This window comes from Strix uralensis, chromosome 22 (genome assembly GCF_047716275.1).
Source record: "Strix uralensis isolate ZFMK-TIS-50842 chromosome 22, bStrUra1, whole genome shotgun sequence".
Classification (NCBI taxonomy): Eukaryota; Metazoa; Chordata; class Aves; order Strigiformes; family Strigidae; genus Strix; species Strix uralensis.
Genome location: NC_133993.1, coordinates 7,809,799 through 7,836,198, shown reverse-complemented (window position 1 = coordinate 7,836,198; position 26,400 = coordinate 7,809,799). Strand labels below are relative to the sequence as shown.

Sequence of the window (26,400 nt, the reverse complement as noted above, 5' to 3'; positions counted from 1 at the left end):
CTCTTCAGTGTGTACTGTAACCACTACTGCATTTCTCATTTGACAGCTTCCTGTCACCAGGTGATAGCTACAAAGATCTGCAAAACCTGTGTGTTCATGTCAGTGCAGTGCTATAACACTTAATGGCAATTTTTTTTCAGAATTGTCTATCTTAAAGGCAAGAACATGATCAAGATGCAGCCTGCTTGGCCGATTATGCTGTGTTCTGTTTGTACACCCTTCCTACAGTCCTTCTCAACTGCTCTGTTATTTTACTGAAACTTCTTTCTTACGCTTTCCTGAACGGCTGTTGTGTGCCATCAAGCTGTTGTTGTTTTACACCCCAGAGATGCCTGCAGTTCAGTGATAGATCCCTCTGCTAGAGCCGTTAGCACTCTGATGCGGCACAGGAATCCAAATCTTCAGGACAAATGACACTATAGACATACTTGAGCTGAATTTACAAAGTGAAAAACGATGCTTTGATGCTGCAATTCCTTTTTAACGGTTTCCTTACTTCAGCTGATCCCAGCTGTCTGCTAGCAGTTATTATCCCAGCCCTTGCCTCTTTCTCATCTCTTGTTTTTGCACTGATACTTAACAGAAGCCCACACATGAGAGAGTCATTTCTTCCTCCTGGTCCAGATGTGATGCCTGCAGCCTAGACCTGCAACTGAGAAACAAAGTTTGATAATGGACGTACAACTTAACCAGGCAACCCTGGAGAGCTACAGATTGCTTCTGCTACCACCAGACTCGCTGTGTGCACGCTCCTGGCAAAGGATCCCCAGAATATCTCCAAAGTAGCTGCATTAAAATGCATCCTGGGATGGGCAGGATGGGAAGAGCTCTCTGCCACAGCTTGCAGTCCCTTTCACTACTATTTTAGCCAGAAGCAAAGTAAGCGAAATGTTCACCTAAAGTAAATGTACCCCTTAGGATGGAAAAAAAAAAAAAATACATAATTCAGTTTCTAAATCACCACGTTGCCTTGCAGGGATCCTGAGAAAAGGGAATTTGGGGGCTGGGTACTACACTGGAGGAGATGTACTAGAGATGCTCTGCTGCTTTGTCCCTAGGAAGAATTTCCATGTGTAAATCCCTCCGGGAATGTTACTGCTTTCCTCAGCATCCCATCCTAGCTGCTTCTGAAATCCACAGAGGACTGTAAGCAAAGGGAACCAATGACGGTGTGACTCTGTGGCTCGCGCCTCTCTGAAGCGTTTCTGGGGGTTTCTTCTCTGAACGAGGGTGATTTGATAGAACAAACCACTCCACATGCAACCAATTATTGCCTGAGCGCTCCAGAAGGAGCTGAAGCCTGGATAATTCTGAACACCACTTGAGCCCTACAACTCATGCCTATAGCTTTGTTGTGCCATTTTTTCCATTATGAGTATCTGTTGTGTAACATCAGATACTTTGCAGTTAATTTTGTTAAGGTAAGTCATATTTGAACGGAATCAAAAATAAGCAAGAGTGAAAATATCTGCAGTGCTGGGGCTGTGCCAAACACCCACAGATTCTGTACCCTGTACTCAAGTCTTGTCAAGTAGCTCAGCACATCTTTATTCTAATCATTTACTTTCATTTTATGCCTAACAGAGAATTGTCCTGATTACTCAAGCAAAGCACAGCAAGAAAAGCACAGAAAACATTTGGTGAGCTTTGGGCCCTCAGTGCTGCTGTCAGTACTCTAACCTCCACAGCGCTCTCACACTGAAATATTTAGGCATATGTGCCACGATACATAGAGCTCCTGACTCTTCCTCCCCAAAGTCTTTTAAATAAGTAATCAGATAACTCTAAGCAGAGAGGTGGCAAGAGCTGTTGGAGGTTATGGCGTGACTTGTACAGCTGAGAAGGGCCAGTAACTCTTCCTGGCACTGCAACTCAGGCCGGGGGTTTCAACCTACGACCACTTACATCCTCGTGACCGTCAAGGTGTTGCAGAAGGTAACTCAGCAAGTGCTTTTCTTTTACACAGACGAGCTCTGCATATCTGCACAGACAGTGTTGGGTTACGTGATTAAACACTCATCTCCACTCAAAGAAAGGAGCTCAGAGGAAGAGTGACAGGCCAGGAGCCCCCCCAGGGAGCCGATTGGAGAAATGGGGCACCCAGACCTGCCCCTCCCAGCACTACCACTGGCCACCACTGGGCAAAGGCAGCTGCAGCCGCCTGGACGCCGGGGGAGTGGATCTGGCAACCCCTGAACAGGCACCAGCCTCTGCAGAGGAGTCCATGCAGCACTCTGCTCACGTGGCACCTCCCTGGGGACCAGCATCGCCACTGGAACATTTTGGAAGTCTTTTTATAAAGAGTTCAAAAATCACTGCTCCAATCAGAATGGGTATAGTGTGGGGAGCCTCTGTCTAACAAAACAAGGTCTTCAGGAAACTTAAACACTCACAAACGCTTGTGTGCTTTGAGGAACTGAAGTGACTACTTTATGCATGTTATAAAAAGTGAGTGATTCACCAGTAATCTGCATGCCATTTTCAAGTATGTAAAAAAAAAAAAAACCCCAAAACCCACATAGCTGCACCACAGTGCTGTGATCAAGGATGCTCACGGTACCTATGACAAGCATTGCTACACTGGGTGTTCTGACAGCATTTGAAAGCAAGTACTCTGGCAGAGCCAGGGTGGTAGTACGAAGAGAAAAAAGGGAAAAAATATGGCAAAGAGAAAAAATGTGGAAGCAAAAAAAACCTAGAACACCATAAACAACGACAACACTATTCAAGAGCTTTCACTGCAGCCACAGCCAAGGGGAGACCTGCTATTATATCGGTTGGACCTGATGCAGCTGAAGCTGTTTTGGTTTTTTTTTTTCCTAGGAACTTCCTAATCATCTCTCTGCTGCAATAAAACACTCTAAACTCATGACAACACGGTAATGCAATACCCTTTATACAATGCCTTTAATGCACTGTGGCATAAGTGACTTTGCCCAAAGACACCATCACAAGCTAAAGGGAAGAGACTGGCTGCTGTGTCTAGAAAGCGTGAATTAATACCAGCCAGGTTTTCTCCTCTCCTGCAAAAGGGCACGCTGCAAACTGCTTCCCTTGAGGAGGCTCTGTAAGTGGAGTTGCTGTTTGTATCCACTCCAGTTTGGAATTAAGAATGTTTCTATACTCGGTCACCATAGCAGGTCATAATATTTTTCCACCTCTTCTTTTGGTGCAAATATCACGCTCAGTAACAACAGCCCCTCCCAAGAAACATCAACCAACTTCTTTCTCGAATTAACCTCTTTCTTTTATAAATGTGTACTGTTGAATAATTCTTCCTTGCTTGAAGTTTATCTCTATCCTACCTCTTAGGCTGTCTACCCTCAGACAATAATTTCCAGCAGAGGTGGCTTACATTCTAATATTGAGTTAATGATTGACTCTTTAAGTGTTCCTGAGGTCACGTTGTTAATAAACCTCCAAAAGTCTGTAACCTGGGAGGCAAAAGTAACCTCGTAGTCCAGTTTATGGAACAACTGCTTCAGGAGTTGTGTCCTGGAAAAAATTGGGTGCAGAAGATTAAAAGTTAAATCAAGGGTGAGAACAATTACCTTGAGAGAAAAAAAAAAAATATTCCTGAAATCAAAGCATTCAAGACCTTAAAGTTAAGGTAGCCCTGAAAGGAAGAAGCCTGAAACAGTGCATAAGAATTCAGATTTGAGCAGGGACTAGAATATTCCTGTAGAGAATAAGCTGTGATTTCAATGTGTCCTGGTGGATGACTCTCTGTGCTTTGTTCCTTACCTATGGGTGACAGAGATTCCTGCAGCTTGATGAGGTGATTTGATCAAGGCTGGATTTATTAGAATAGGAGGAGTCAGCAAACGTAACAAAACACCTCAGAGTCCGAGCGACTCCGATGGGAAACAGTCACTTGTCAAGGCAGCAGGATGATTTTTCTTTGGCGGAGGAGGACAGTGAGACCCTGGCAGGAGGAACAGGAAGCCCAAGCTGGATTCACGGGACAGAGGAGGTTCACCAAGAGGCACACAGGGCCAGTTTTTGCTAGAGTTTGTAATATTTTTTTCAATTATTACTCCTTCGGGCATAAGGCAGATAATTCTTACACTGTGGGGAAAAGGGACTATCTAAACTAACGGCTGGGTACCAGAATTTCTGGAAGGCCACAGGGCAGCGTACAGTATGTGCTGGACCCAAACTAACACAGAAAAGAACTGACCCAGGAAGTTTAAGATTTAGATACATTTTTTTGTATGGCAAAAAGATACGCTTACAAGTTTTAATGTCACCTTCCAAAAAGCATTCTTAATACAGGCCTACAGTATTCAAGTTATCATCCCTTACCTTATACCTCCCTGGAAATTGCTTTTGGGGCCTTATACAATATCCGATGCAGTCAATGGGAGCGGTTTTTGAACGACTTCCAGGAGAGCCATTAAAGTTCCTTCTTGGCTGCCTTCAAAACATGCTGCAAGTTTCAGCTATGAAACCTGTGTGTATGAACAGAAAAATATCTGAGCAAGTTAGAGGAAAACATTCTTCAAACATGCTTTGCACAGTCCACCAGTAAGGACATAGCACAACAGCAGCAAATGACTGAGGACATGGACATCGGTAATTCCAGTAATCCATTTGATGTTCGGCTACGGAAATAATATTTATGACACCCAAGAAGCTTTAAAAAAAATTTTTTTAGAAAAGCCCAGCACCAGGAAAACCATTTACAAACTGCAATATTTGAGAATGAACTCTCATAAAAAAAGATTAAGTGCAGCAAAACGTGTAACTGGAAATGAGAGAAAGAGGGAAATGTCTTAAGATTTAGCATTTGAGGAATATATAACAGGTTTTGCCAAGAATTATTCACATACATCTGCACAATCCACATCCATCCATTTTTATTTTTTTGTGGGCCAATAGAGCTGCGTATTGTCAATCCTAAAAATAAGTGCTTATGCTTTAAAAACCATTTGTATCACAGTACAGAGAAGAATGATTATATTCAAATTAACCTTTCTCACAGCTTATGTAGCTCCAGCCATATTAGACTGAGGGCACAGCATAACCTTTTCCTCACCCTCAGACAGGAACAAGAAAAAACACACAGGAGAAAAGGTCAGATGACCCTAATCAGAGACCACCTTAGCCCAATCTTCCTGCTTTTGCATCTTTCCAACTCTTTTCTCCAGGGGTTTTGCATCCCAGGTACGCCGTTCCACCCTGCAGCGCACAGGTTTTCCAAGAGGTCACACGAGATACATCCACGGTCCCTGTTGGCCTCAAAAGCTCAAGGTGAAATCCTGGCTCCGTTCAAATAAATCGCAAAACTCCCTTGCCTTCAAAAGGCATTTCCCACTGTAAATTCCAGAGTCATTTGCAGAACTGTCCATCTGCTTAATTGTTCGCCCTGTTGTTGGTTTCTGTCAGCGTTACCTTCCCTGCATACCTAATAGTGGATTTGCTCTAGTTATTTAGTTAATTAGCTTTCAGAGCATCTACTGTATACCAGGTAGGGGTACTTGAACGGCCATCCTATAAACAGGCTTAATAGTGGTAAATAAAATAAATGCTGATTTCTTTTCCTACGGGCAAGCTGCAAAGATTAGGGACGTTTCTCCAAAGTAAATTCTCAAACACACGTTTACAGCTGGCCATAAAACCCCAGAGGCAATCTTCCCGGAGGAGGGACAGAGATGACGTGGGCTAAGGTTAGGCGCCAGCCTTCCCAGCGTAGGCCCTGCCTTCGTCACACGACAAAGGCAACACCGTGCAACCCGCTGCTCACCACGTGCCTCCCGGCCATGCAAGCCCTGCTTGAATCATCCCGCATCAATCCTGGCTCCCTTCTGTTCCCTTTCAATACAGGAAAAATCCATAATCTGACAAATGCCGATACTCCAGTCCCAAACTCTTATTTACAATACCGGAGTGTTACTGGTATTGACAAAACCATTCTCCAGTGGGTGCCATTAAACCAGTCATTCATTCAGCCAACACTGTTTCAACGCAGCTTGTTTATTCAGTTGCCCTTGACATTTCCTATAGCGTGTTTAATTCACGGCACCAACACCTATAGGTGAGAGCGCGGCAGATTAACCTGCTTTTGAAGGTACAACCGGCCATCAAAGCCCGCCAGAGCTCCCACAGCTCTCTGCCTTTGTTTATAATACAAGAGATAATTTTAGCAGCACTCCCTTTTGTTTTTCTCTCTGTTTAGAAAACAAACGCTAAACCTTCTGGGAATATTCACGAGCTCACTTGCCATTACCATGAGCCATACATTAACCTCAGCAGCAGCAACAGGACTAAAACTCGTGGTTTCTAGAGCAGAGCTGAGCAGATGAGTGTTGCTGAGCTGTCGGGACAGTTGTTGAGGGTAGGAGCTGCCAATCTAAAGAGATTTTTGCCTTTCAGCTAACAATTTTATACACATGCAGTAAAGGTCCTCCCCTGCTTCCTTGCTTCCAACTGGCCTTCCAGATGCTATTTTTGCTACGTGTTCATGACAAATCTATCCAGTACTGTAAAAAAGCCAAAGGTTCTTTACCCCAGTAATTTAGCTACATCTGCCACGGCTCCATTGAAAATATCGCAGCTCCACTGCTGGGGCTTTTGACAGCAGAGTGTAAACACACAACTGCAGGCAAACAAGTTAAAAGTATAATGAAAAGGAAACAGCTGGAAGACACGAGTCCAGTGCATTGTTCCCTCTGCTTTATGCAGTTACTTATCCTTGTGCAGTCAACTTACAGCATTTCTAAAGCAGCAATGTTTAGGTGTTTTACGCATACTGTGCCTTGGTGTTAATAACCCAACAGGTGATGCAAAAGAAAAGGAGGCCCATGGCAAAGACGGCTCAGGCATAAGTAATGAATAAAATCAAATGGGAGCCTCAAGTCCCTCATTTCCTATTGCTTAAATCCTTGGCTTTGCAATTCTAACACCATTTTCACTGTTTTAATATCAGTTTTTATAGTCTTTTGGTTTGTTGTTTAGAGAAAACAGGAAAAGCAAATTCTTTTTCTCTCCTCTGTGCTTCACCATCAGTATGAGAATTTGAGGAGGTCGGAAAATTTTCACAAGGATATTTTTATTAGAAAAACAACATTTCATTTAATTTCAACCGTACTTGGAAAAAGATTGCTTCCAAACATGTTTTCAGGCTTTTGTAAGAGTGAGCTTTCCCTCCTGACTTATGCACACACTTCACTACTATTTTCCAAATGTTTCCAGTTGGAAGACAGTACGAATATGTGGGAAACACTGTCAAGCTTTGGAACACTTTCCAAATGAAAATAACTTTCAGTTTTGAAAGTAACACTTGCAGTACTTACCAGGTGTTAAATGTTTGATGAGTTAATTTTTAAAGTGACAGTGTGACCCTGAGGCTGTTTTTAAGGCTATTTCGGTAAAAAATGTCAGGTTCCTGCTCCAAAGACGACTCTAGAGCTCTTCAAGACCAACAGCCATGTTTCTCAGATGGAAAAGAGAAGACTGCTTACACGAGGGGACATCAACACCTTCCAGTCTCAACTGAGCCCTGGGGTTGAAGAACACCAGCCTTACCAACATACAGAGATACAGGTTGTATCACTACATTATCTTAAAGATCTATGGCAAAAGACATAATAATGTAAGAGAGCTAAGGCATTTTTTTCTTTAATCAAGCGTTAAATGCAGAACCTATGTGATTATATGATGAATTATGCAGTAATAATATGACCCTGCAATAAAAATGGAAAGTCAGTGGGCAGCCTGTAAACTGTAAGTTTTCCTCAAAAAACAACCTGTAAATATCTGCAGAGGAAGCAGCATCCTTGGAAAACAATGAGTCATAAATCTTTTTTTTTCTTTCCTTGACATACTGAGCACAAAAAGCAGCTACATGGATAGTAGCTGCTAGCATGTTTGTCTTACACTGATTTCTTCATGTCTGAGAAGAAAAGGAAGCCTTTAACAACACAGTAGATAAATATTTGTCCTGGTTCTTTCTTGCCTTAAATGAAGCGCTCTCACTTCCAGTCACTTATTCCCTGTGTGTCTTGGCTTTTGATGTTGTGTTTCTCCTGCTCAAAATTCATTAAATCAACATTTTGCCATGAAGAGATTCCCACATAACCTGGAACGCATTCAGACGACGCACGGGGGGATGACCATCACAAAAAGAGAGCAGAGAATGTAAATACCATTTAATCAAGTGTGTGTGTCTTACCAGGACGGATTCTACCAGCCCAACTCACACTGGGTAGCATGCTAACTTACAAGTGGATCCATTTAACTCAACGGCATAATTTACATAATAAATTAGGGACAGGTTTTCAACAGTGATCACCACCTGGCAAATCTGTGACACTCATGAACAAATATTTCAAAAATAAACTGTAGAGTCGTGATTTTACCAGATGTTTGGCATATTTTTTGAAACCTGGTTCTTACCAGATGGGAATTCCAATGGGAATTCAGGCAGAGGAACGACAAAGAACACAGCACTGCAGATGTGCACAGCCAACGAAAGGCCTTATTCCACCTGAAGCAGCATTCAGCTCATTGCATAAACAGAGTGGAAGTACTACAGGAAATACAGACATGCCCTGCTTTATACAGGATGCCTTTCACACCCTTATTTCGGCTTTGTTTCTTCATGGATGAGCAGAAAGGAGTGCAAGAAAGGGAATCAAGTATTAGAAGCGTCGTTCTGTGAACAAGAGCTGAAGGCAGCTCAAGAGTTTAAAACATGACAAGAGCTATCCAAAGTTGTATTTTCAGTGCTCTATTAGCTTAGTTATGTGCCCTCTCATCCTACAGCACACGCCACAGTCTTCATCTTTCTCTTCTCTTTCCTATCTAGAGGCTTATATTCCTCTCCTAGGTTGTAAACAATGCATGATATTTAGGCTTGAAATGCAGCATATGTTTAGCTATAATTTTCTCACAAATGCTTTTTTTTTCCACCTGATCCATTTCAATACTACAGTCATTTGTAATGCATATTCATACCTTATGTTGGTATTGAATCTTTAGCTTCACTGTGATCAAATATTTAAAACACAACTAATAAATTGAATGTAGGCTTTAATTCACTGCTACTCTATCCTTTATAATCTACAGATAAATTATACAGGCAGAATCCTTCCAGAAGTACAGAAAAGAATGGATTTTAAATTGGATTGACAGCAATGGTCATTCACAGGCAGTAAGTATCCACTCATGTATTACAGACTGGATAAATGGGAAATTGTTACCTTCAGAACTGTCAGTTCCTCACCTGACATTTACTACAAAAGATTAAAAGAACCAGTTACAGCTGACAACAGACTGGATTGAAACTGTACTAAGTATGAAGATTTAGAATCTGGTCTGCTTCAGTGAAGGCTGGGACACATGCACCTGATTAAAAAAAGGACGGTCTTAAACCAACAAAGATCAACTCTCACAATCTATTTGCTAAATAGGTGGGATGTGAAATTACTTCCCCTGACAATGAACGTTCCTGGGGGAATAGTAAACGCACAGCACAACATAACAGAAAAATTGAAATAAAAGCACAGAGGGCATTTTTAAGTGTCATCATTTGTTAATGCTGACATATGTGACTAATCACAGTCAATTTAGTGTTGATGTTAAGTTTGTCATTTTTACAAGGATTGAGTAATGTTAAATATCACTGTGGGCAGGTGCGATTGTTATTTAAAAGAAAACTGATACAAGATATGAAGGGCCACGTCTACAGTTGGTGCAACACGTTAATACTGCCCATTTCAGGACAGTGGAGTGATGCCAAATTGAATTATCTAGGAACCTGTCTTGCTGTATCCAAATGAATTACTACATGCCATTAAAAAAAAACACCAAACCCAATAAAAACTGTACAACCAAAAATAATGTTTGCATCTGTTTCAGGAAGTACGTGCACAAATTAACCTCAGGCTTCGGGATCTACGAACTCCACAGCCAAGGTTAGGGGTTTGCCCTTGAAAAATTAAACAGATGCCTTAGGTTTGGTTTGCTTTTCCTTTTGGTTTTTTTTTTTTTGTTTGCTTTTTTATCCCAGTTAAAAGCACTGATCAGTGCCTGAGCCAGCAAACCAGAGGAGATGGACACAATGTCAAATCTAGTACTTCACAGCCTACCTCTGACCTCCTCGACAACCAGCCCCAAGCATCCAAACGGCAGCGTGCCTGCCCATGCTGTCTTCTGAAACACACTACAGGAAGGTTACTAGACACAAGAAGGTTACTAGACACAAGAAGGTTACTAGACACAAGAAGTCACAATTTCTCTGCAACACCAAACATACCAAGTAAGTCCTCACTGCTCATTTTCCTTGTTCAGAGGACAGAAAGAATTGCCACCATAATAGGTCATTAACTACATTCCTGGAACATCACATGCATAATATGTTCTGTGTTCAGTTCTGGGCCCCTCACTCCAAAAAGGCCATTGAATGACTCGAGCGTGTCCAGAGAAGGGCAACAGAGCTGGTGCAGGGTCTGGAGCACAGGTCTGATGGGGAGCAGCTGAGGGAACTGGGGGGGTTTAGTCTGGAGAAGAGGAGGCTGAGGGGAGACCTCCTGGCCCTCTACAACTCCCTGAAAGGAGGGTGCAGAGAGGGGAGATGAGTCTCTTGAGCCAAGGAACCAGCACCAGGACAAGAGGGAATGGCCTCAAGCTGCGCCAGGGCAGGGTCAGACTGGCTCTTAGGAAGGATTTCTTTGCAGAAGGGGTTGTTGGGCGTTGGAATGGGCTGCCCAGGGCAGGGGGGGAGTCCCCATCCCTGGAGGGGTTGAAGAGTCGGGTTGAGCCAGCGCTGAGGGATCTGGTGGAGTTGGGAACGGTCAGGGTGAGGTTCATGGTGGGGCTGGAGGAGCTTCAAGGGCTTTTCCAGCCGAGATGATTCTGGGATTTTGTAATAACCTGAGAGGCTGACACGGGCCCCTGTGATTTTCAAGATCCTATGCACTCACGGGTTGCACATGAAATGAGAAGGAGTGGGTTACTCCACACGAAAGAGGTCACACAAAGCATCAATCAACTTGCTAGTGGATGTTCAGGAGCTGGCTCAAAACAAGACCCTGGCCGGTTGCAACTGCTGGCAATAACATGACACGTTCTTTCCTCCTCTCCAGCTGCCAGCATTAAGAAGATCCTTAAAAGACAAGGAAATCCACAATACAGTTCAAAACCAGCAAATCCATGTGTTTCCCTGTGATTTCATCTCAGTTTTATTCTGCTGCTCTGAACACGGGTGCTATGTTGCGCGCCTCGACCCGCGGGCGTGCGACTCCGCACCTCCCCAGGATCCCACCTCTGCGCCACGCGCTTCGGCGGCCTAAGAGACACCTGCTTTGACACCCCCACCCTCAGTCTGTCCTACCTACCCTTGGCAGGCCTGACACAACAAAGCTTAATGTTAACTTTAAACTGTGCGTAGTTTTATTAGCTTAAATAGGAGGGGTTGTGTGCTTGAGGTTAATCCTTGCATAAACTATTTCCTCCTGTTCAAATCAAGGTGACTGACTGCTCTTGGCAGTATGGACTATGCCGTTGTATCTGTCTATCGGGGGACCTGACAGGCAATCCCAGGTAGGATATGACTACAATATAAATATTTAACACAACTTTACATTTTAATTTAATCATCCATCTTTGTGATGATTTCCTAAGCTTTACTAATTCACATCCTCCTCCACGAGGCGGGTTATTATCAAAAGCCCTCTGAAGTACAGGGAAGATAAAACCACAAAAGGAACCAGTATCAGAGCAGGAACTGGAATAAACTTTCAGAAAGCATTTCAACACCTGCGTTTGGGGAGGCTTGTCCTGAAACACAACATCTGATCAGCTGCAAACCTGGGAAGCTAAGGATACATCTCTTTTCACACGGTGCAGATGGCATCACTTTAATTACTCTTTGGTGTCACGTGTTGAATAGAACATTTCTTTTTTTTTTAAATAAGTGGACTGTTGTCTTCGCCTTCCTATGAATGTTCCCACATTGAACATTCAAGTGAGGGAAAGCGGGGGGGGAGGGGGGGAAATTCCCACGAAACAGGGATCTTTCTGTAGTACTCCATAGTCATTATTTCACACCAAAAAGACAAAAGTTGACAGAGGGAACATATGATCAAAATCATGGGCAATATTAAAAAGCACCGGCTGCATTTCCTAGTTACAGGAGCATAGGACAGGGTTGCTTGGTAACAGCCTGCCGGCTCCAGCCACTCTCCGCTCGGAAATCAGCCATAAAAGGAACTCCCATGCCAATGCAGCGTTGCTGCGGCAACGCGCAGAAGTGATGGATCCCAAGTTAGAGACACACCTTAAGCAAGAATATGTTTCCTCTCATTTTAAACACTTTCCAACCCATAAATACATGGAGTCTGCAATTCTAAATAGCTCCCAGTAAGGCTAACTTACGGGGTTTTTTGTTAGCCTTCACATCGTTTGAGACTTTGCAAAGCAATTAGCGAGGGGGGAAAAAAAAAAAAAAAAACAACACAAAACATAATGTCTGCAGCAGTGGATCGCAAGCAGTTCATCAAACAATAAGGTCCAACGCGGAGCAGACGCATAACCGTGTTCTTACAGTGCGTTAAAGAACGGGAAGAGGAGGGTACCCGCGCTGGCAGATGCGAGCTGCAGCGAAGCCGAGGGAGGTGACGCGTGTCAGGGGGGCTGCGCGTGCAGAGAAGGCGGGTTCCAGCGATGCCACTGCCAGCCAGGCCGGGGGGATCTGGGGATCTGGCCAGCTGCAGGCGTCCACCCTGCGAGCTGGCTGCATCCGAGCAAGGCGGCCGCTGCCATTGCAGCCCGCAGGAAGACAGCCCATGTAGTCTGGACTTTAAAGCATGATTTAGCTGCCCAAGCAGGACGACTGGCAGTCAGGTGGGGTAACTCACACCTTTGCCTTCCAGGAGTACTGGGTGACCCAGGATAAGCGGCTCAGATGGAGACACCCGTGTTCCAGACACCCACGTTTGATCTGAGGGATCCTACCCCTACACCATCTCACTGCCCCACTCCACACGGTTGTAACAGCTGTATCAGACTGACTAAAAACCTGTCATGTCCTAAAGAACAGTCTGATGGCGGGGGAGTTTACTACGACCATGTGGAAGAGTAAGTTTGTCGACTCCTATAAGTAAGTTTTCCCGTTGAAGCCAAAGACTTGCATGGGTTAGCAGGATGTCAGCTTCAACCCAACGTGCAATTCCTTCACTTCTAGCAGCTGCTGTCCACCACTTCATCCCTGCACAGTGATTACACCGCTAAACCAGACACATACCTTGACAGGGAACTTCACTTTTCAAAGTCAATCAGTGCCAGCTTGTAACAATGTCAAGTCTGCATTCATCTCACTGGTGGTAGCCAGATCCTCAGGCAAATGCCAAGTGCAAATGATGAGGACAGACAGAGCCTCTTTCTGTTGCTGTGACATGCCAATGACTGGCAACTGAGTACGAGGCAGGTTAAGAGAAGCTGAGTTCTTTTTTTGCCAGAAAATGTCTACAACAGCCCCACGAACCAAAATTATAAAATAATTATACTCTGCCTAGAGCTGAACACAAAAAGGTTATTCACTACAAAGCCCTAGCAACCATCTTACCCTTAAAGCAAAAGAAAGCAGACTGCCAAAGCAGTAATGAAGTGACACACAACTGTTAATTTCATGTCTGTTTTTCAGAAGTCTGTAATAATAACCAGTAATTCCTTACAAAGCACCCATTCTTGCTCCCTAATTCCCACCTAGGGATATTAAAAGACTTAACCATTCCCTAGCTGTATCTTTTAGGAAGATAATGTCCACTTTATTCCTGAAGCAAAAATACACAAATCTTTTTTAAGGGCAATAATCAAATTTATAAAGGCTCTACAGAAGTGCTCAAGGGCTTAGCAGGACCAGTAAAGACATCTGAACATACAGATTAATCTCTTCTGCAGCCCAACATGACGTGAGTTTGATGGCCTCAGCACCGTGCTTCATATCAGAAGGTCACCTTGCACAGTCTTAACAGTTCTGAGCAGAAAAGAATGAGAACTGCACTACAGCAGACAAAGCTGCACAGGTTTATGCTGTAATTAGCTGGAAATATACAATTTCATCGTCATCATTTGCGTGTCTTTCAAGAGGACACGTATTTATTACCAAGTAGATAGAGATCTGAAAATAATAGCAAAGGCAGGCAGGATTAGGAATAGCTCCTCTAAGTGTGTTGCAACATGATGTTACTGCATAATGAAAAAGAATTCAGTTCCAGAAGCAGAAATCTCTGTGCAGCTCCTGTGATCAGCCACTCGGGAGAAGGAACTGCCTCCAAACATTGATCCTGCTGACTGACTCAGGATTGACATTAACAGGTCTGCTAGTCTCATCCAGCTGCCAGCTGCTCTTATGTATGTAGGAATAAACTGGGCTATAAAGATACTTGTGGCATCAAAAAAAAAAAAAAAAAAAGCATATTCACATATGGTACCTACTCGACAAAACCAGATGCAGGCACATAAACATCGTGCAGTTTAAACAGGGAGAATCTTTGGTGAGCAGCCACGAACGTATGGCTACCACTCCACGTGCATTTATGCAACGCTAATACATTCTCCTCTGCATCCAGGGCAGCCTGCAGCAGCTCTCGGTCACAAATGCCTCCTCCTTAGCACAAGACAAAGACAGAGACTTCTGGTTTTAGCTCTGGAAGTCCTCACGAGACTTGGCCAGGACAGCGGTGGCAAAGGCTCGGCCCCTATTTGAATTTCTGGGGCTTCTAGAGCTGAGTTCAAGCTTCTGCTTTCCACAGGGCACGTGCAGCGTTTGTCAGCAGAGCCCGGATCCGGGAGGCAACGATTTAACCTCTTGCCTCTGTAGTTACTGGGGTCAGCCCACGCTGCTGGCCAAAGCATCAGCCCAGATCATGGGTTTGGTCCCCAGAGCCAGTTTCAGCCTGATGTTCCCTAGGAATTTTGAAGTGTACCTACAGCACAATACCATAAAGACTTTCTATTACTGTATGCTGTCTAATCAGCAATTCAATGAGCATTATATTTTTATTTACATCTGAAAGAGCTGCAGTAGAAAAATTCTGGGCAGGCTATGCATAAATACATGAAATTGCTCCTACTTCACTAATGAACTATTGTGTGTAATAAAATTAATCTCATTCCACCCATGATATAGCTGGTTTAATTTTTGAAGCAGGGAAATTTAGACACATGTAATTTGTAGAAGGGGGAGCCAAAATTCAAGAGATTCACTTTAAATCAATCAGGCAGTTGTTTTATTTATATAGCACCCTTCAGAAAAATTATCTGAAGGCACTTTACAATGCAAAAATAACTCAGCTTGGCAAACTTCCAGGAGGGTTGCTGCTGTTGACCATGCCTTAAGATACCATTTTTATGGCAAATGGGTTCCTTCATCAATGAACACTTTTTTTACCCAAATTTGCTTTATATCCTGAAGTTGCAACTACAGTCACTCTAAGCAGGTATTTCTTGTGAGCTCATTCACACAGCTTGCCTGTTGGCCAAAACCAGCTGCTCTGTGGGTTGGTGGCACAGCCTCCTCACACAGCTCTGCATGCTTTCAGGACAGTAATATTCACTCCCATGCTCTAGGCAGGGTTCTCAGTTATTTTATTTCTGCATTTGAGGAAGAGATGGGAGTGGAAAGGAAGCTGCCTAAGCCTTTTTTGCATTCTGCATACTCTGGTGCAACACAGGTCCCTGTGTACTTAACGAGCAAGACAGATGAGTCTCAGAACTGAAGCTCACATGAAGCTTTATGTAAAATACTTGCACAACAGACTCAAAAACAAAGCTGAGCTCCCGGAAACAAAGCAGAGCTCTGAAGCAGAGCCTCAGGAAATGCAGCTCTCTACTGACTTGTGCCAGCAAGCCCTGTACATTTTCATTATTTATATAGAGCTTTAGATGAGCAATGTGCACTAGATAAAATGTACTGTACAAATAAGAGTCAGTTCCAAAAATTTAGTCTAACGGCACCAAAGGAGAACACAAATCAATACAAAACATACACGGGATGATGTATGGCATTTTGAGTTGGAAAGTGGCTAGAAATAGGTTCAGTCTTAAGAACCATTTTTAGAAAAAATAGGTCTTTATGAACTCTGCTTGGACAGCTATTCCAAGCACATGGAAAGGCTTAGAACAAAGAGAAAAGCACAAAGCCAGCAACAGTGAGAAGGGAGGGAGAAAGAGAAGGATCATGAACTGTACAGGACTTAGGAGGCTAAGGGGCGATGAAGATACACAGGGGAGCAAGCTGAATAGCGCCTCAGTGAAGCAGGAATGGATCAAGAATCTGAACCTGATGAACAAAGCAACACAAGACACTTTAAACAAAGGACATGCCCAAGTGAAGTGAACCCTGGCCTGGTGGGTAGATGTTTTGCTTTAATTTTAAATTAGAGAGATACCCAGTAGTGAATCTGGAGTTTAAAGCTGTGCTATAAAATGGCATTTCAAAATAAGAACATTAGCACAGACAATTTATGCATCTAGTCATACAGGATTAGGTTCAAACTTCCGTATTTTCTATGTGGTTTTGTTTCCTCTCTGTGTAGCTTTCTGAAGGAACTGTTGGGATTAGGTTCAAGCTAAAGTTCAGCCTCAGCTGTCATAATCTTCAGTACTTAAGAACATCTCCCAAGCATTAAAACTAGATGGAGAGGAACATCCTCAACAGGTACAATGCAACAAGTAGATTTATTCTGCAAAGCTAGATGTTAAGGGGTTTTTTCAAGTATTTTTCCACGTTCTGGATAAAACTTTGTGTGCTACACAGACAAACTTGATTAACAGAGGCCTCCCATGCAAAAGCATGATAAATCTGGTACCTTCACTAACCTGGTGGTGCCTCTCCCTGCGAGTGAGTGGGATACGCGCACAATTGATGACTGTCCCTAAAATCCTCTTCATGGGGATCGATATCTCTACAACAGATTAAGACCTTGACTACAGCATTATCTTTGCTGCCTGAAGATGTTAACCTTCTCTTATCTCCGCTCTGCATAAAAACCTTTGTTAAATTGTGATCTTCCAACAGCTAGTTTCTGTGCTAAGCACGCAGAGCTCCTGGCATTAAGGAAAATACAATCTACCAATAACAGCGTGTACAGAAGGACAAAGACACAGCAGAATTAAGGTTGCAGCGCATGCTGTGTGTACAGTACTTATGTTTATACAATAAGGTGTGTATTTATAGGTGAAAAGCAGGATCTGTTAAGTACTTTAACTCTCCAGTTTCTTGCTAGTATCACTTTGTGTTCGGTACACAGCAATACCAAAGGCTCTGCAATATTTTTCTACTGATCACGTACTGTGAAAGTATGTGTTCTAATGGGGAAAAAAAAAGATTGGCAATTGTTGGCACCAACACAAAAGGCATCACAAGACAGACCCTGAATGGCAGGCAGTAAAGCCAGCACAGGACCGGGACCCGAGACCCTGCCGCACCCCGAGAGATGCATCTGTGAGGGGCAGTAGCTCCTGTCTTCTGGCTGCCATCAAATTCGAAGTGTAACAGCAACCGGGACACTCTGCTTTTCACAAAAATCAAGACACCACCAGTAAAGTGACCGGTACCATCTTCCCTCTCTGAAAGACGATGTCTCTAACTTCCTTTCTCCCAACGTGTTTAACATCTAATTTGGGACAGAAAAAAAAAAGACAGTCTGGAGCCCTTTCTTTCCCCCAGGAAAGTCTGCCAGTCCTGATGCAGAATTACTATTACTGCATCTACTTCTTGGAACCAGAAGTAATGAGGCGCAAAGCTAGAAGAGGTGAGGAAAATGAAGAACCACTCCTCCTTTGTTCTACAGGGGGAGTTACTCCTGACGTTTTTGTGGGAATGATGCTCAGCAAGCTGGAACAGGAACGTGCCAGATCAGGGGAAAGCAGAACTTGCTCTATGCTCTCACCTTTGAGTTACCTGATTGCCAAAACATGCATCAATTTGTCAGATAGAATTATAGCTCATTCAAGCAATTCAGAATTCCCCTTCCTCCTCTCAAGCCTGAACGCGAGAGGAGGTGACACAGCAAAGAACAGTTGGGTGCAGAAAAGCCTCTCTCTGCTGAGGACTCCTTTTTTTGAAGCGACAGACTGTGCTCAATGTAAGCTGAAGGCTTTTCCTGCACTTCACGGTTTTCCCACTGGTTGGTTTGTTGTTTTGTCGTGGGGTTTGTTTGGGGTTTTTTTCTCACATTACCTTTGCTTGGTTTAAGGCATGTTGTTAAATGAGCTGTCTTTCCCTTATTTTCTGGGAATACCCTACTTTGGAGAAATTTCAACCAATGACCGCTAAAAGAAGGGAAAGCATAGGAATCAAAACCAAGAGGCTCAATTACCTCAGCAGAACTGGTTTTTTTATGAGTACAGGATAAATAGACTGGTGGGATTTTTCCCCCGAAGGACATTTTGTGCATATTTACATATATGCACTAGTGTACCTATAAGACTCAAGCTTGCAATAGCCTCTCTGCTTGTGAAAACATTGCATACAAAATGTTCAGTGAGCTTGAAAACATTTTGGGAATCACTTTCAGAGGCCTGTAAGCAAGACACAGAAAATGAACTCCTTAATATCCGCGGGGGTTTTAACGTTTCTGTTTGCCTCTCCTGATAATCTTTCTGAAAACACTTATGTCAGGCAAGAGAAAAAAAAAAAAATCCAGAAAAACATATTGCATTGGAGTCAGAAGAATGTAATGCATCTTTCTGCTCTTAATGAAGTTAATGCAGAGTTTATATTTGACTGAAACTAGAACATGACTGATTCAGTCAACGTCACAAACTGACACAACCACTGAATATCATGTTTATTGTTTTTAAAATATATTTTCTCCACTCACTGACTGATGCTCCATTAAAATTCCTGAGGCCATACCAAAAAGAAATTCTGCCAAAAGCTGCCCATTAACAAGCAATTAATATACAAGCTTTAAAGTACAAGGTTGCTCATGCCATCCCACAGAAAATATTCTTTGCCTGCTATTTCTCACTGGAGACATTTTCTGACAGAACATTCTATCTCTGCCAGGGATTTCAAAAAGTAGACTGTAATTCTCAAGAAGAATAAAGTCTATACTTGCTCGCTCTCAAAATACTTGGATTGATTAAACTTTAATCTTAAAGGCTGTTTTCTGGCCCACTTAACAACTGATGTAGTAACAGAAATGACACCATTAGCTGTACGGCATCTGCCAGCAATCAGAACAGGGTAACAAGGCCATTCAAATATACATTGTGAATATGGAATTTGTAACATGAGGACTCGGGTGGGGGGAGGTTCACTTTGGGCTTCAGCATCAACATACATAATATGGTCTTGATATACCCACCAGGCGATAAAGTCCTGGCTTACCCAGCAGCATTTCTTTGCGTTGATGATTCTCATCATCGGACACAGTGCAGAGATGAAAACAGCCTTTGAGTAAGTTCTACTTCTCAGCTGACCCCTCCGAGGGCAAGCGAGGGTGTAAGCAGTAGACATGGTTCTGCATTTCAGTTTCCCAGTCATAATAGCTACTTACAGAAGACTGACCATAGCTATTTTTTCTTTAACCAGAGAACAGACAAAAGGTCTGAACTGGAATCCTCAGCTGTGGCAGGGCTCACACAAATAAGGGCTGGCTGGTGCCTGGGGCTAACCCACGATGCACCCATCCTTACAAAGCAGACATTAACCTGCACAGCAAATCCAGGAACAAAGGCTAAAACAGAAAACCCCATCAAAAGGGCACAAATGCAACTCCACATTCCTCAGAGGACAAAGGCTTGTTGTGGTTTTCAAAGTAAAATATAGCTTATAACAAACATCACCAAATTATGTGTTTTGCCTGGTAAAAAATAGTTTCAGACCGGAGGCAATTACTAGCCCGTATCTAGGAGTCCAGCAGAGCTGGAGCTCCTCCAGCTGCATAATTCAGACCTGCCAAGTGGCACTCATTTAAATTGAAGCATGTAAGTTTTTTGGCTTTAATTAGCAAAACCCAAAAGCCTTCATTGCTTCAATCCCGCAATACTAGAGTTATTACCAAACTTAGTCAAATGACCTTTATCACGTTAAGGGACACAGAGCTGACAAATAAAGGCTCCTTACGACAACTCCAGTTTTTGTGGTGTGCTTCTGCACATACACCTAGCCCGCTGTCCTGCTTACATCCAGTAGGAAAAGCTACCGACAGTCACAGAAAGCAGATCCTGCAGTGCACAGAAAGATTCTCTCACTCCTCTGCCACTCTTGCTTCTGGCAACAACCAGTTAACAGGTTTCCTGAGCTGCGTGTTACGTTACGACCATTATATTACTCAGTAGTAACTGATGGACCTATCCTCTGTTCATGTCTAGAATCCCTTCTTCAACCTATTTATACTTTTGTCCTCCACGGAACTACTTCCATATTTTTAATTACATGGCATTTCATTAGTTTATTCATCAAAACGAACAAAAACTCTTGGGATAAAATTCAGTGGATCAAACATGGATTCATTTTAATTACCTTGAGATATATATGAAATAAAAGTATTTCTTCTAATTCTAAACACTATGCCTTGTATCATAATGAATTATGTTTTAAAATCAGCTTACTCTAGCTCCTTCTTTGCTATCTTCTTTTCTGAATTTTAAGCTTAATATGATTAAAGTACCAAGATGCAGTTTCGGTTTTAGTCAGCAGGACCTGATTTTAAAATGTCCTGTGATGAAGTGCTGCTGTTCAATTCCGTATTCATCTCCAGTGTTTCAGAACTCCATCTACTCTCATTTATATTTGCACTTCAGTTTTCACGCAAGAGAATCCAGCTTTAGAACATGATAAACAAGTTGTGATCCTCTAAGAATACATCAATTTCCAGATGGTGAAAAAAAAAAAAATGAAACCAGATCTTCATGTGAAGATCTAGCTCTTAAAAGATTCCCCCTTAGGCAGTGTGGAGGCCTGCAAAAAGCATGAACATAAATACCATGATATTCTGGGTTTCCCAAATACCACTGTTCTCAGCTTCATTCAAGTTCCTGCTGTGGCCACACTGTAATTTTGAACAAAATAACAGACTATTCAACTTCAGAAATAATCTGAACTCAAATGTGACTCTTCAGTGAGTCAGGTGAGGTTTGTTGCTGTAATGGCAGATTTTATACCACTTTGATAATGCTTTACAATCAAAATTTGCAACTGTGTGTTGACTGTTAGTTTAGGACACTCTTGCAAACACGGTCATGAATCTCATAACCATTACCCTGATGTGACATTTTAAATATATGTCGTTCCAAAGGGGCCGATAAGACCTTCCCATTTTCATAGCCCTGAGCTGGATTTTGCAGTGTTTATTTCTAAAATAAAACTGCACAAGGAAACCCAGGCTTTGAAAATCATTTGATACTGCTCACTCAGGGGCATGCTGGAGATATTTTGCCACACAAGAATTCTAAAAGCATCTCAGGGAAGCCAAAGCTTCCTCTCAGGGCATATTCCTGATTACATGCACTGCAGGAGAGCAATTTTATAATGGTATCTCTGACTTGTATGTGTTGCACACTAGAGATTCTCTTTATGATGCTAAACTATAATGAATCACACACACAAAGATATAATGGAGAACACAGACTAACATGTAAATCCAGAGATTCATGGGTGGGATAAAGCAAGCTGAAACAGCAACCTCAGTCATGTTGCTTATATAAAGAAAAATCAACTCTAAATCATATGGGTAACACCAGTTGGCTTTCATCTGTTAGTTCTTTGCCTTTGTCATTTGCCCAGCACAATTGCTACACTAGCAAGATAGTCAGCAATGAAAACTCACTCCTGAAATAATACAGACAGAAAAGGGAAGGCAAAGTCAAAAAGAAAAAAAAAAAAGCACCTAAAGATTCAATTTTTAAAAAGCCAAACAAATGGTTAAATGATCAATTCTACATCAGTGATGGAACTGAGTCTGCAATCACCTAAACTGTTACTAAACCCAGCTTGATTTCAGTGGAAAAAAGAGGTAGTTGGTGTGCACACTCTGAGCAGATGTTGCTCACAGATCCCTGCTGCTTGTGCACTGTAGATTATGGGCCAGATTTACAACAGTATTTGGGGATTTAAGCATATTACTACATGTCACATGGGATTGGCAGGAATGCCAAACAAGGTTACACCTCTTATTTAGGTCATGTTATCATAGCAGTTGGGGATTCTCCTGAGGTTGTATCTTTAACTTCTCCAGGGCAATGAGTGCTTTACTTTCCTGTACTTCATGAATCCACATGCAGTGCTGGCACCAAAACCAGAATAATGACGCCAGTAAGTGAAGGAAACAGCCACAGCTACGCTGACACAAGGAAGACATTTCTGTTACTCTGAAACCTGATATGCCTGGGCACTATTCCCTCTCTGCCTAATTAATATTTTTCAACATTTTTTTTTCCTGTCTGCAATAAGAGATTGCATGAACAGTAAAAAAAAAAAAAAAAAATCATTAAAATAAGCCTCATGGGCTGACCTCAACAAACAGGGAAATTCCAAATTAAGAGACCGCTGAGCTCTGGAAACCTGACAATATTAAGAACAGTGGAGGTGAACTAAGGGCAAAGTAAAGGCTTTAAATGTAACTGTTCTTTGCTAGTATCTATTTTGCCCTTTTGTTCTTTTTGTCCTCGTTAGCAGGACAAAAAACACAAGATGTTAGTATGTACCAGACCGGGGTCACAGAGCAACGTCTGTGCCATGACATGTAGTGGAGCACTGGAGTACTTATGCTGCTGGGTCACTGTAATTTGAATATATCAAAATATTAATAAAACTCCTTTCTATATAGCAAAATAAGATGCACTTGAGTTTAGGAATTGTAGTTCTGTGCCTGCTTACAGCTCACAAGCCTGATGCTGACTATGTTTTTGTCTGAAAGATGAGCAAGACGGAATGCAAATAAACAAAAGGTATGTCTGGATCACGCCCACATTTAGAATTAAAAACACAGCAACTCTGTGGTTAAGTCTTCCGGAAGCATTCTTTAAAAACAAACAAAAAAAAAATCCCAAATGCGTGGTCTCTTGAAGCAAGAACAGAAACCTCACCGTACCCCTTCTGCTCTCGTGTAAACCCATCTAACACCCGTGGGCAGATTTCTCACCGAAACATCGTGAGATGTCACCAAGGTCTTGCACCAAACCAGCACCAAAGCGGCTCCCATACCTGGTTTTTCCCTCCGCTGGTGCCGCAGCAGCCCCAAGGCCCTGCAGAGGGCTGGGGGGAGCTTAGGCCCGGCTTACCCCCAGCCCCCGGGTGCTCACCAGGGGCGGGCAAAAGGGCTGGAAACACCTAAAGACAGAGCCAGGCGCCCCTTGGAAGGCCCTGGGGAGAGGCACGGCCACCGCCTCAGGGCCCGCCGGTGCTGGGGGCACGGGGATCCCCAGAGGGGCCCTTCCCCCAAGGCCCGAGGGGAGGGACAGGCCGCGGCCTCCCCGCTGCTGAACGCGCGGGGGACGGGGCGCTGAAGAAAAGCTGCCCCCGCCGCGATCCCGGGTCACAGCTGAGGCGGCGGAGCCCCCCGCCGCGATCCCGGGTCACAGCTGAGGCGGCGGAGCCCCCCGCCGCCCCCCGCCGCTCTCCCCTCACGGCGGCGCCGCCCCAGCGCCCGCCGCGGGCTGAGGGGGGGGATCGGCCGCGCGCCGGTTGCCGCGGCAACAGGCAGACGCCGTCCCGCGCCCGAGGGACCGCCGCCGCCCCGCGAGGCGAGCGGCCACCGGCCCCGCTACCCCCGGGGCCCGGTAACACCCCCCGGGGCCCGCTAACCCCCACCCGGGACCGGTAACCCCCCCCGGGGCCCGCTAACCTCCCCTGGGGAGCCGCCTCCCGCAGCGCGGAGGCCGCCCCTGCAGCGCGCGCTCGCTCCCTCCCTCCCTCGCTCCCTCCCTCGCTCGCTCACCCACGGGCGTGTTTTCCCGCCGGGAAATGGCCTCCACAGCTCGGCCAGGTCACTCCTCCCGCCGCTCCCCCGGCCCACAGCCCCGCGGGGGCGGCCGCCGCCTCCCTCCGAGCTCGGCTCCAGGTGCTGCCCGACCTTCCCCCGCGCCGGGGCGGTTTCGCCTCTCGCCGGGCTCCACCTGCCTCCCGCCGCTGCCTCGGGGGGAAGGGACAGCCCCATGGCTGGCTGTTGTGACAGATGGCTGTGATTAAACAGGGTGATTAATGTGGAGGAACCTCTGCAGGAACTTGGCAGCAGGACAGGTGATGGTTAGCGTGGCTCCCACTCTACTCCCGCTTACATAAAGCCGAGGTGAACAAAAGTTTCTTTGTTCCCCCGTGCATATAGCGCAAGACAACACGTTTCACTCATCGCCCGCTATTGAAGCTAGGGATATCACCAGACTTAAGCGTTTCAGTCCTTCAGTAAATTTGCGTCACAGGCACAAATTAGAAAACAGGAGAAGCAGCAACACAAGCACTATCCACCGGAGGGAATATCACAGAATCACAGAATTGTCTAGGTTGGAAAAGCCCTTGAAGATCCTCCAGTCCAACCATCAACCCAACTCCACCAGATCCCTCAGCACTGGCTCAACCCGACTCTTCAACCCCTCCAGGGATGGGGACTCCCCCCCTGCCCTGGGCAGCCCATTCCAACGCCCAACAACCCCTTCTGCAAAGAAATCCTTCCTAAGAGCCAGTCTGACCCTGCCCTGGCGCAGCTTGAGGCCATTCCCTCTTGGCCTGGCGCTGGTTCCTTGGCTCAAGAGACTCATCTCCCCTCTCTGCACCCTCCTTTCAGGTAGTTGCAGAGGGCCATGAGGTCTCCCCTCAGCCTCCTCTTCTCCAGACTAAACCCCCCCAGTTCCCTCAGCCGCTCCTCATACGACATGTGCTCCAGACCCTGCACCAACTTCGTTGCCCTTCTCTGGATATGCTCGAGTAATACCCCCATGCTCCCAGCTTGCTACCTGCACCCCTGCTCCTGAGGGAAAATAAACCTTTCCTACAATAATCTGCCTGAAGGAAAATAATTGGGTAATCAATTTGACCTTAATCATATCAAGTGGGAAGATTGGCCAGACATCAAAAAAGATGAGTTGGTCTGCCATTTCTTATGCTCTATCAGCTCACCCTGGGCCACCCCCTTCCTTTTTAGCCAATCTCTGATAGTTAAAAAGGCAAATAGTCTTAAGAATAAGTTCAGCCAATCATGTACTGAAGGGTTAGGGCCGGGATCAATCTTGCTCAATTCCATGGCTGAACAGATGATCCCCCAAAATATGAGATTTGAACTGTGTTGATGCAAAGCCACGAGTGTTACAAGCCTATTGATTGCAGCTGCTGGCAATTTTGGTGTCCCTAAGACATCCCTGCATTAAAGGGATGAACAGGAAAACTCATAGATTCACATGATCTAGGATCAGAAAGGACTACGAAAACCAACTAGCCCAATCAATCTCCTTACATTCATAGACCACGCGATTTATCCCAGAAACTGGGTGAAATCGTATCTTTTAAGTACATAACTAGCTGAATATTTCAGGTGATGGTGAGTTCATCACTTGATAAGCTCTTGCACCGCTCTGTTAACCTCATCACTACGTAATATCCTCATCACTAGGTCACTGTGTGATTGTGGTTGTTTTAAAACTCGCCTGCCAACTTTACAGGCAGTAAATCTTGTTCTGCTTTTGTCAGTACCGTTGCAAAGCCGTTCACCTGTCCGGTGCTCATTAAAGGTGTGTGTAGATATACACAGTGATGAAGTCACCTCTTAACCTCCTTTTCAATTAAGCCCAATAAGTCAAGCTCCTTAGACCTTACATCATTAATGCTTGTTTTTCAGGGCCTGGATCATTTTTGTGGCCTTTCTTTGAACTTTCTTTAGCATTTCCACATCCTTCTTTGAGGAAAGGGATGAAAACCAGCTGCAATGTCCTCTTGCTCATCTCACCAATTCGTTGCAGAAGCAAAAGAGAAACTTCTTGATATGCATTTTCAGGTATCCAAGGACCTAAGCTTTTTTTTTCCCCACCCCCTCCTCTTATTGAGGCAGCAATGTATTATAGAGAGGATTTTAATGGGTTTTGGTACAGCATTTTCATTCGGTTTGACATGCAGTAGGCATGGTAGAAACTCTTTAGTAGGTCATAATCATTTGAGGGAGAGAAAATGACCCCTATGATCTGTGTTCTCATCTGTTGTATTTTCTGGTGTTCTATGAGTAGTTTTGTTGATACCAGTATGTACAACACTGACATGTGTATAGGATTGCAGGCTTTGCACTTGTAGGAGATAATACAATGAAAAAATAAGGAAAAAATACGGACACAAAGTGTTATTTAGGTCCCTAGGCAACTGACAGACCTAGCTCTCATTTCTGAAGAAAATACCTTTGTACACAGTACTACAAGCATGGTATTGTATCTATAATTATGATATTAAAATAGACATTTGTAAAT

At 44.0% G+C, this 26,400-nt stretch overlaps 1 protein-coding gene across 6 annotated transcripts in view; it reads right to left on the bottom strand.

Annotated features, from left to right (window-relative positions):
- The window catches only part of TANC2 (tetratricopeptide repeat, ankyrin repeat and coiled-coil containing 2), a 290,476-nt gene extending 266,392 nt beyond the window's left edge, over positions 1-24,084 (bottom strand). For all 6 annotated transcript variants that reach the window (XM_074891795.1, XM_074891797.1, XM_074891798.1 and 3 more), the window contains exons 1-2: positions 23,895-24,084; positions 4,306-4,451 (exon numbers count right to left, since the gene is read on the bottom strand). The gene's annotated coding sequence lies outside the window, so the exon portion shown is untranslated. The remainder of the gene's footprint in view (positions 1-4,305; positions 4,452-23,894) is intronic.
- Between the last annotated feature and the right edge of the window lie 2,316 nt (positions 24,085-26,400).